This window comes from Podarcis filfolensis (assembly GCF_964270895.1).
Source record: "Podarcis filfolensis genome assembly, chromosome: Z".
Taxonomy (NCBI): Eukaryota; Metazoa; Chordata; class Lepidosauria; order Squamata; family Lacertidae; genus Podarcis; species Podarcis filfolensis.
Genome location: NC_139617.1, coordinates 42,292,757 through 42,305,320, shown reverse-complemented (window position 1 = coordinate 42,305,320; position 12,564 = coordinate 42,292,757).

Sequence of the window (12,564 nt, the reverse complement as noted above, 5' to 3'; positions counted from 1 at the left end):
AATGTTGAAACCAGATACCGCTCAGCCCTGGAAAACAGATTCAGATTTCTGAATGTTGATTTGATTTCTGGGTCCAAATTACGTCAGAGTGGGTCCAAATCACTCTTAACAGAATTGAGGCCCATTCTGAATTGTGGAATTAGGTCTCAAAGCAAATCAGGAAAGAGGGCTTTCTACAACCTTAATGGAGACTACAGTGCTACCTTGGGTTACAGACGCTTCAGGTTACAGACGCTTCAGGTTACAGACTCTTCTAACCCAGAAATAGTACCTCGGGTTAAGAACTTTGCTTCAGGATAAGAACAGAAATCGCACAGCAGTGGCACAGCAGCAGCGAGAGGCCCCATTAGCTAAAGTGGTACCTCAGGTTAAGAACAGTTTCAGGTTAAAAACAGACCTCCAAAACGAAAAGTTCTCAACCCAAGGTACCACTGTATCTTTGGCAGATAGGGCCCTAGAGGTTTCCTCTGTCAAGCTGCACATGGACTCCCCTGCAATTAGGCCCAGTCAGCTGAACCCTTGCTGCTGTAGCAAGGCAAACAAGTGATTGGCTGCAATCCTGAATGTATGTCTGTGTGTCGTGGGCTTTCTTTTTTAACAGACTGCACAGTAAATATTTGGTTTGGCTGCAGTCTGGGAAGTGTGGCTAGGGGCAGGCCTGCACAGTGAACGGCTCTTGCCTGGGTGTGATCTAAATGTTTCTTCCGTCTGGGCTACAGTCCAACATGTGAAAGTATGTCTATGTCTGACCATGGAGGCATGGGAAAAGTCAGAAATTACTGGCAAGTGATTGGTGTGTGCTGGCTGGGATTTTATTTGCATGACGGTAAGTCTGTCTTGTTAGTGACAATGTGTCAGCAACCATGTGACTTCAGCAGGTGGTGTGTATGGAAGTTGGGCTACAATTGTTTGGCGTGAAATGCTTTTTGTCTGGGGTTAGTGTTTTGCTGAGTGTGTGTCTCCAATGGCCCATCTAGTCCAACATCCTGCATACCCTCAATATTTATCCGATGAAAATAGGGGGATCCTGTTCTACTTCAAGAAGCTTCTTCCTCATTTGATCTGACCACATGCAGAGACATCATGTACACATTGAGACTGGTTCTCTTGTGCCTATGACAACCTCTCCGCCTCACCTACCTCACAGCATTGCTGTAAAGAAAAAATGTGCAAGGAAAGGGATTAACACCTTCAACAGATAAATGGAATGAAAGAAAAATTTAGTTGTAAGCTGCCTTGAGTCCCTGTCAGGGAGAAAGGTGGGAAAGGAGGAGGAGGGGGGGGAGAGAAACTGTGAGAATGATCAGGAACATGAGAGTAAATCCTATTGAACTCTGTGGGACTTTGTTCTGAGTAAAAATGCCTAGGATTGCATTGTAAGGCTGCCCAATCTTGACCTGGGAGTAAGCTCCATTGAATACAGTGTGACTTACTTCTGAGTAGACAGTGTTAGGCTCCAATTAAAATAAAGGAATCAACACACAATATGTTTCCTAAAAAATGGCTGTCTGCGGAAGCACTGCGATGAAAGAATTTAAATGAATTGGTGACATTTTCCTTCAAAATTATAATCTTAAACATTTCAAAAGAACCATGGCACATAAGTCCTCTTCAATAGGTTTTCCACCAACTTTTCTTACCCACCTGGGGTATGATACTGCCCTTAAAACTGTGAAACAGAGGTTATGGGATATTGCCTTTAGTGATTTACAATCTCACTCACATGGAACCTGTGGAATCCAATGCGTACATTTTTTGTTTTTTGTTTTAATTAATATTTATTAAAGTTTTAAAGGTTACAGGAAAAAAACAAAAAACACCATTTTAAACAAAAACAGTACAACACATCACAATAAAGAAAAAACAAGAATGAGAAAAAGAAAGAAAACACACACACACAAAAATCCATTAAAAAAGCAAAAAAAAAAAAAAGGAATACAGCGCATCTTCCCATAACTTATCTTTCATTAGCTTATTTCCTTTACCTCCTCACACCTCCCTTTTTTGTATTCTAGTTCAATTATCTGTTTCAGCAAATCCTTTCCATCTTTTCAAATTTTTGTCCTGTAATTTATCTTAATATAATGTATCTTTACTTTCCCTCCTTTCACCAATTAACAGTCAGTTTTTCCCAAATCCTTTATAACATTTCTGCTAAAGCCACATAACATCATTCCAACATCCTTCTAACATTCATTAATTTTGCAATGTTTCTGTAAATAGTCTTTAAATTTTTTCCAATCTTCTTCCATCGACTCTTCTCCCTGGTCTCGGATTCTGCCAGTCATTTCCGCCAGTTCCATGTAGTCCATCACCTTCATCTGCCATTCTTCCCGGGTGGGTAGATCTTGTGTCTTCCAGTACTTTGCAATAAGTATTCTTGCTGCTGCTGTGGCATACATAAAGTAAGTTCTATCCTTCTTTGACACCAATTGGCCGACCATGCCCAGGAGAAAGGCCTCTGGTTTCTTCAGAAAGGTATATTTAAATACCTTTTTCATTTCATTAAAGATCATCTCCCAGAAAGTCTTAATCCTTGGGCATGTCCACCAAAGGTGAAAGAATGTACCTTCAGTCTCTTTACATTTCCAACATTTATTATTGGGCAAATGGTAGATTTTTGCAAGCTTGACTGGTGTCATGTACCACCTGTATATCATTTTCATTATATTCTCTCTTAAGGCATTGCATGCCGTGAACTTCATACCTGTGGTCCATAACTGTTCCCAGTCAGCCATCATAATATTATGTCCAACATCTTGTGCCCATTTAATCATAGTAGATTTCACCGTTTCATCCTGAGTATTCCATTTCAACAGCAAGTTATACATTCTTGACAAATTCTTAATTTTAGGATCTAGCAGTTCTGTTTCCAATTTTGATTTTTCCACCTGGAAGCCAATTTTTTTGTCCAAGTTATATGCCTCCATTATCTGGTAATAATGAAGCCAATCTCGCACTCTATTTTTTAATTTTTCAAAACACTGCAGTTTTAATCTGTCTCCCTCTTGTTCCAAAATTTCCCAATATTTCGGCCATTTGGCCTCCATATTGAGCTTTTTCTAAGCCTTCGCCAATGCGTCCATTTTTTGTTGTTGTTATCTCCCTACTGTAAGAATTTCTCTTTCTAAAGCCAAATTAAATGTTTTTCCATCTGAAGTGCTATGGGGAAGATTGGCTGGTGTCCCATACCAAGATAGGCTGTGCCCATGTTCCCAGGATGTTGAATGTATGGAACACATTTTATTGCATTGTAGTCTAGGGTTACCAGATGTCCCCATTTCCTGAGGACAGTCCCCAGATTTGCAAACCTGTCCCCGAACAAGTTCCGTCCCCGGAATGTCCCCAGATTTCATTAAATGTCCCCAGGAAACGTGACACCCTGCTCTCCTGGAGTAATATGCAGCTGGAGGGGTGGGAATATGTTTTTTGCGCAGGCAAAGGTGGGGGGGGTCAAAGAGTGAGAAAGAAGGGCTTTGCACCTTGCCCGGCAGAGAAACCGTGCACCTTGAGCCCCTCCTGGGCAACAGCGCAGTGCCCACCTGTGATTCCCAAGCCTCCCTCGATCTCCTGCCCCCTTCCTCCTTTGTTTTGAGAGATCGCAGGTGGGTGGCCACTGCTCAGGAGGGGCGCAAAGCATGCAGTTTCTCTGCTGGGCAAGGTGCAAAGCTCTTCTTTCTCGCGCTGTGAAACTCTCAAAACGAAGGGGTAAGGGGACAGGAGATCAGGGGAGGCTTGGGAGCCACGGGCACCTTGCCTGGCAGAGAAACCATGCACCTTGTGCCCCTCCTGGGCAACGGTGCACTGCCCGCCCATGAGTCTGGAATCTCCCCCAATCTCCTGCCCCCTTGCCCCTTTGTTTTCCCCCTTCATTTAGAATTTCACAGGGTGTGAAAGAAGAGCTTTGCACCTTGCCCAGCAGAAAAAACATGTGCCTTGTGCCCCTTACGGGAACCGGCCACCCGTCCATGACTCCCGAGCCTCCCCTGATCTGTCTAAAGGAAGGGGGAAGAGGGCAAGAGGTCAGGGGAGGCTCGGGAGACATGGGCGGGCAGTGCGCCATTGTCTAGGAGGGGCACAAGGCACAGGGTTTCTCTGCCGGGCAAGGTGGAAAGCCCTTCTTTTGCACTCTTCGATCCCCACCACCACCTCTGCCTGCGCAAAAACCATCTTCCCATCCCTCACGTTTTCCTAGGGATGGGTGGCAACCCTAGGCACAATGGACTCTACTGAAACATAGGGTTCGCTGCCTTCCCCAATCTGTCAAAACAAAGGGGAAAGATTGGAGGAGGCTTGGGAGTCACATGTAGTTGCCCAGGAGGGGCGCAAGAGGTGTGCTTTCTCTGCTGGGCAAGGCGTGGAGAGGTGAGATGACTTCGATCCCCTTGGCCAACTGGAGTGGCTGTGGAGCTGGCATGGACCTGGGCAGCTGAGCATGAGAGAGAGCGTGAACGAGAGTGTGTCCCCGATGGCTGCGAACTGCAGAAGTCAAATTGGGGCCTTATGTTCTTTTAAGCTGAGGCTGCTTGAGTTGAGGTACATCCACTGCAGGGGGTTGGTCTAGATGCCCCCCAGAGGTCCTTTCCAAATATGTGATTCTGTGATCATCCCACAGTCGTATTCTCAAACTCTGCTTCTCAAACTCAACCCCCCAGGTTTCTCTCCTCCGGACTTCTCAAGACAGCAAAACAGCTGATGTATAGATGTAATTAGGGATAATAAAGCATTTTGTGATGGCCTGGGAATCTGATTCAGAGGCTGAACCGGAGGAACCCCAGCCTGCACAGGAGTCCCCGCCTCCAGGGTTGGCTGAGCTGGGGCAGGGCCTTGATTCTGAAGCACCTGCACCTGTGCCGGATCCTCAGGAGCAGGCACCAGGTGAATCCACTCTGGCTCCGGAGGCGATTGAGGATGCATTACCTACAGGTGTGACTCTCCCAGCCCTGTCAGGGGGAAGTGAGTCTCCCCCTGGGTCCAGTAACCCACCGGCCAATCCTGAGCTGCAGAGGCTCAGGGCAGAGAGGCGAGGGAACTGGTTTCTCCCAGGAGGAGTGCTCGCCTTAAGGCCAGGAGAGGCGGGTCACCTGAGGGCCGGGACCGCCCCTGGCCTCAGAGAAGATAAAGGCCAGTCAGCCCAGTCCCAGGTTGCGGGAACAACGTCGTTGAAGAGCTGTTTCGGCCAGCATCCAGTCCTGTTCCCCCAGAGTTCCTGTCCTTGCCCGGCTCCTCGCTGTGGACCCCGCTTCACCCGTGGAGGACTGTCTGCCGACCCTCGACTCAGGTCCTGGACCTTGCCCCACGGTAACCTCCCCCCCCCCCGGACCAGCACACATTTATTCATTTATTTATTTTTAAAAGTGTCCCCGGATTCATTGGAAAACATCTGGTAACCATATTTTAGTCTGTATAAACAGATCAGACAGCATCTAATCAATTCAATACTAACAGAACAACCTGAAATTGCTTACTCATTTCATGCCAACTCTCCTTGAGGATACGTTTGATACTACAGTGGTACCTCTGGTTACATACTTAATTCATTCCGGAGGTCCGTTCTTAACCTGAAACTGCTCTTAACCTGAAGCACCACTTTAGCTAATGGGGCCTCCTGCTGCTGCCGCACCGCCGCTACGCGATTTCTGTTCACATCCTGAAGCAAAGTTCTTAACCCGAGGTACTATTTCTGGGTTAGCAGAGTCTATGTAACCTGAAGCGTATGTAACCCGAGATACCACTGTATTCCACTGGCTGTAGCAAAATTCCTCTCGGCGGCAGTAAAAATCAGAAATCACTATGTACAGGCTAAAGCTCTTCTGTTGACTAGCAAGGCCGATCTTACAGATTAATAACTGTTGATATATACCACTGTTTAGTGATGTATGGAAGTGAGAGCTGGACCATAAAGAAGGCTGATCGCCGAATAATTGATGCTTTTGAATTATGGTGCTGGAAGAGACTCTTGAGAGTCCCATGGACTGTAAGAAGATCAAACCTATCCATTCTTAAGGAAATCAACCCTGAGTGCTCACTGGAAGGACAGATCCTGAAGCTGAGGCTCCAAGACTTTGGCCACCTCATGAGAAGAGAAGACTCCCTGGAAAAGACCCTGATGTTGGGAAAGATGGAGGGCACAAGGAGAAGGGGACGACAGAGGACGAGATGGTGGGACAGTGTTCTCGAAGCTACCAGAATGAGTTTGAGCAAACTGCGGGAGGCAGTGGAAGACAGGAGTGCCTGGCGTGCTCTGGTCCATGGGGTCACGAAGAGTCGGACACGACTAAACAATTAAACAACAACAACAACATATACCACTGTTGTACTTTGTATTTTGGATCTATGGGCCACATTAAAGCTGTTTGTGTGCATTTTAAAAGAAAACATTACTAAAGGAGGTCAAATATAAAATGCACATTTAAAACATCACAGTTAGCAAGAAAATAAAATATCTTAATCATAGAATGTATCTGCTGCTGTTGCTGCCAATACCGTGTATCCTGGAGAGTGGCAGCTGTGGAAGCTCAGGCTAAGTGACCTGGGGCTGCCCTAAGAGACAGCCGGAATAGTCTCTGGCTTCATTGGCAGGCTCAGCTTTTGTAGCTGAGTCAGTCAGGGAAAAGGCCAGCTAGGAAAAGGCAGGAAGCAGGTCTTTCAGGTCTCACAGCCAAGTTTAAGTACATGCTGCATTAAAAAGTACTTTCTTTTATGTGTCTTGAAACTTCTTTTCTTGTGTAACTTTTTATTAGATTTTACAAATACAGTCATACCTCTTGTTATGTCCACTTCATTGTTACGTTATTTCAGGATACGTCCCACGGCGACCTGGAAGTACTGGAAAGGGTTACTTCTGGATTTCGCCATTTGTGCATGTGCAGATGCACAAAATAACATCACGCGCATGTGCAGAAGTGGCGAATCGCGACCCGTGCATGCACAGACGCGGGTTGCATTCTGCTCATGTTGCGAACGGGGCTCCAGAATGGATCCTGTTCACAACCAGAGGTACCACTGTAATGCCAAGAAACAAACCAAGATGATCTATTATCTTTTATACATGGCAAGACACAGCCTTATAAGAGCGCTTCAAAAACAAAACAAGTTCTAGTGTTGTGATGGATGGAGAATAACTTATCTCTATCCACTTTCTTGATGCCATGCATAATTTTATAAACTTCTATCATGTCACCTCTTACACACCCTTTCTTCATAGCTCTTGAAGGCCATAATGATTCTGAACTCCAGTTGTTGGAAAACCCAGGAAGATTAGCAACTGTGGGAACATGTGGTTAGCATATGGTTAGCAACTGTGAGAACAGGTTACAGGGTTGGAGCGGCCATTGGCCTGATCCAGTAGGCTCTTATGCTTTCAAGTGCTTACTGGTTCCTGGCCCCTTCCCAGAAGTGCTACTACATTCATTCATATTGTTGCAACATCTTGAAACAATGGAGCAGGTTCCTGCGATGACGAGAGAGGTTCTGTTCTTGCTGAAATACACATAGCACACAGGCAACCCACTTAATTTTAATCTCGCCAAAACAAAATGCAAATGGAAAGACTATTATTCATTTAAATCCTCCAAATTCTGTGATTCAGTTTTCCAATCAAAGTGCACGTATTGGAGATATTGTGTGTAAATATGCATACAACAGTGAAAACAACACAAAGAATCATGTTATACTGGGGGAAATGGCTTAGCGTTTTCTTTTCATGAGCATAAAAATTGAAGACTGATGTGGAAATGCTTACGAATAGAAAACCATTTGGGATAATTCGGTTATTTAACCCTGGTCTGCGCATCGCATAATATTAGATACTCTTCCCTATGTTGGAGGGGATGTCCCAAAAGAGACACATACCTCCACATGTGGTGGAATTGTAGACATGCACATCAATTCTGGAGACAAGTCTTCAATGAAATATTGAAAATTGTGAGGAAACCTGTTTATCTTGATGTCAAATTATGGGCTTGTCCACACTTCTGCTTGTGTCGTGCCTAGAAAGCACAGGTCCAGGTGGTTTTCCACTTTCCCCACACTTTCTAGGCACAGGTCTGAGTGGTTTTCCCCTTGTCCCGCTTCTTTCTCAGGGAAATCCCACTTTCTCAGGGAAATCCCACTCCTTAACGATAGACAAGAACAAATGGAAACCTGGGGAAATTGCCCTTTGCTCTGATTGAGCACTAAAGAACAGTTTTCTCTGGGCAAAGCAGTGGGACAAGAGGAAGTGTGATCCTGCTTATTATCAATATTTGAAGATGATAATACGGAGCTAGCTGCTTGGGCCCCTGCAGCGGCACACATGCCATGCACCCAGGGGCAGGGCAAGTCACCTAGGGGAGTGATCAGTATGGCAATCAGCGCCCATTGGGGGTGATCAGTGTGGAGATCCGCCCAGGGGGGATTTTGTCACCCCTTCATGGATGTTGCCCAGGGTGGACCACCCCCACCGCCCCCTTCCTATGCCCTTGGCTGGATCAATCATGTATGCAGCCTCTTTTCCACACACAGAGTTCCCTGTCATTCAGTCTGTCTAGAGGAGCTGGGAGCTGGGGCACTGTTATGCAGTGGTTCCGCTCCTTCCTCCTGGGCTGTGTCCAGAAAGTGGTAATGGGGGATGAGTGTTCAGACCCCTGGCCTCTCACTTGTGGGGTGCCTCAGGGTTCTATCCTCTCCCCCATGCTTTTCAACATCTACATGAAGCTGCTGAGAGAGATCATCAGGGGGTTTGGGCTGGGTGTTCATCAGTATGTGGATAATACCCAGCTCTACATCTCTTTCAAATCGGAAACATTGAAGGCAGTGAAGGTCCTGTGTGGAGTGTGCAGTGAAGGATGGATGGCGCTAACAGATTGAGGTTGAATCCTGACAAGACAGAAGTACTGTTTTTGGGGACAGGGGGCGGGCAGGTGTGGAGGACTCCCTGGTCCTGAATGGGCTAACAGTGCCCCTGAAGGACCAGGTGCACAGCCTGGGAGTCATTTTGGACTCATAGCTGTCCATGGAGGTGTAATTCTGTGTCCAGGGTGGCTGTCTACCAGCTCCATCTGGTATGCAGGCTGAGACCCTACCTGCCCACAGACTGTCTTGCCAGAGTGGTGCATGCTCTAGTTATCTCCCGCTTGGACTACTGCAATGCGCTCTATGTGGGGCTACCTTTGAAGGTGACCCGGAAACAACAACTAATCCAGAATGCGGCAGCCAGACTAGTGACTGGGAGTGGCCGCCGACACCACATAACACTGGTTTTGAAAGACCTACATTGGCTTACTGTACGTTTCCGAGCACAATTCAAAGTGTTGATGTTGACCTTTAAAGCCCTAAACAGCCTCGGCCCAGTATACCTGAAGGAGCATCTCCACCTCCATCGTTCTGCCAGAACACTGAATTCCAGCACCGACGGCCTTCAGGCAGTTCCCTCACTGTGAGAAGCCAAGTTACAGGGAACAAGCAGAGGGCCTTCTTGGTAGTGGCGCCCGCCCTGTGGAATGCACTCCCACTAGATGTCAAAGAGATAAATAGCTATCTGACATTTAGAAGACATCTGAAAGAATTGAAAGTACATTGAAGGAAAGACGTGCATGCATGCACATTTGACCATTTCAAGTTTTTGGGTGCAGGAAGAATAGATGGATTCTAAATGGATTCTTTGTGTTGTCCTTTTCTAGATAAGGATGCACATTCAATTTTAATGTGACTGTGCACATAGGTGCATGAGCAGGCACATACGCAGAATTCTGTAAGCGCCTCTGTGCTGTTTATCTGTGAGCGGGGACTGAAAATTCCACTGATGATTGAACTGCTGATATGTAGACAAAGCTGATCAAGGCGCACACACTACCAAAGGAAGAAGACAAAATTGACAAGAATCACCTACCCCCTTTTTTTCCAGCAAAAGTGTCTGATGAAAGGAATTCTACCTATAGGAAGTTTGGATCCAAAACTGTGGATTTTTAGAGATCATCCCAGGATGCAATGTGTCATAATGGCACATGAACCAACAACAATGTAAATAATTTGTGGCTCTCTGGATGTTGCTGAGCCACAGTTTCCACCATCCTAAACTACCGGCCATGCTTGCTGGGGTTAATGGGGGTTGTAATTCAGCATCATCTAGAAGGTCAACTGTTCCCCATGCCTGATATACAGTTAGAGTAGAAAAATGGGAGAGATGTGAAAATCTGTAGAAATTTGGGGATAAATTTGATCTGGTTGGCATTTAAAAGCAAGCCTACCTAGTTCGTGTTACTCATTCTCATTTTCCAGAACTTCAAAATGGACCAATGATTAGGCTCAGTACAAGGACAGTGTTTTCTACATGGGAACTGTCATCATTTAAGAAGTTTGTCAAACATGGAGCAACTGGTATCTCTTATCACATTTTGATAGCTAACAAAGATGATTACATAGAATGGGAATTAATTGTAAAAGAGGTGACAGAAAACATTAGAAACAAATATAATGGGACAGGTAATGGAGATATATTTTCCACTAATGTGGCCCTATCTAATGGTGTAAATATAACTTTTTAAAAAGTCATATAGTAGGTATGTGACCTCACTCCGTTTGCCAAAAATGTATCACAGAATAATTGATGCAGGAAATGTGGAAAGAGTGTGGTGGATTCCATCTAAATATGGTAAACCAAAAATTGTGGGGGTGGAGGAAATACTGCATTCATACAAAAAATGGATTGGATATCACATACCAATGAACCTCTTACAAAATACTTTGAATTATCTCTAAAGAGAGAGAGAGAGATGTCCAACCAGACCATCATGATTTAGTAGGCATTATGTTAACTGCAGGGACATGGGTGGCGCTGTGGGTTAAACCACAGAGCCTAGGACTTGCCAATCAGAAGGTCGGTGGTTTGAATCCACGTGATGGGGTGAGCTCCCGTTGCTCAGTCCCTGCTCCTGCCAACCTAGCAGTTCGAAAGCACATCAAAGTGCAAGTAGATAAATAGGTACCGCTCCGGCGGGAAGGTAAACGGTGTTTCCGTGCGCTGCTCTGGTTCGCCAGAAGCAGCTTAGTCATGCTGGCCACATGACCCGGAAGCTGTACGTCGGCTCCCTCGGCCAATAAAGCGAGATGAGCGCCGCAACCCCAGAGTCGGTCACGACTGGACCTCATGGTCAGGGGTCCCTTTACCCATTACCTTTTTATGTTATCTGCAGCTAAGATGTTGATAACAGTTAAAGTGTATGCCCATGTGGTTCCAACTGAACAAGAGTGCTTTAACAAAGTGTGATAATTTGCCAAAATTTACTGAAATGTTCCATTTTCAAAAAGGAAGACAATGGATAAGGCTTCTAATGACTCCCTCTACTGTCCAAGGCAGCATGTCTCTGAATACCAGTTGCTGGGGATGACAAATGGGGAGTGTTTCTGTTTCACTCAGGTACTGATTTTGGTTTTCCCAATAGTATGTAGGCGGCTACTGTGAGAACATGATACTGGACCAGTTCAGCCTTTGGCCTGATCCAGCAGGGTTCTTCTTACATTAGTACAGCAGATGTACCAAGAGGAATGAGAATGAGGGCCAAAATAGTGGCAGGATGGCTATAGTAAACATGAACACTCTGTTTTCATGTGCTGAAAAATATGTGCTAAGATTTGCAACATGTTTAGCTGGGCACAATGAATTTTGGCATGACTTTCACTCATAGTAGTTATTTAAGAGACTAAATGTTCACCTCTTGTTTGCTTTGTCTCTAAACTAAGTCCCAACCACTGCAACCTTTTTTCATAGGAAAGTCACTCCACCCCCTTAATTGTTTTAGTCATCCAAGTAGGGTGGATTCTAATCTCCATTCCCAATGGGATAGCTTTGGGTGGTGTTTTGAGGTAAGAAGCTCATGAAATTAGCACTCTATTGACACTAGATGGAAAGTGTGTTGAAAACCTGACATTCACTACCACAAGAGATAGTAATGGCCACCAGCTTGGATGACTTTAAGAGAGGATTAGAAAAATTTATGACCTTTGCATAAATGAGCCGGAGGGATTACTCAATTCCAGCTGTGTATATGTGAAAAACGTTTTCCTGCTATGCCTTCTTCCAGTCAAAGACATCCACTTACTGAGGAATCAGTCTGGACAGAATGTCTAGTTCTTACCTTTAAGTGCTAAACCCTGGAATTGTCAGATTTTTTGCTTCGTGACAGTGGAGCTGAGAGAGCAACAGCTTTCAAATTCTCCCTCTGAGAAGTCTTCTGGTCTTCATTTGTCTCAAGCTCTGGGATTTTTGTGCATGCTAGAGGATGGATCTGGGTTAGATCTTACACCCACTACAATGAAAGGTCAGCAATTCCAAAAATGTTCCTTTTCCCTGTTGCTGAAGCTTTGGCCTTTCTGCTCAGTCATCTTGCTGAAGCTGTTGTTCTACCAGAAGGCTGGTCCATTAGGGCAAATGAGGTATGACTCTACCAACCTCTGTCTGATTTTACCTAGCTCTCATCTTCCAGCTTACCTGCCTTCATACTTACATCCAGCCGAAGGGGTGGCACTGTGGGTAAAAGATGACATGATAGAAGTTTATAAAATTACGTATGGCAAGGAGAATGT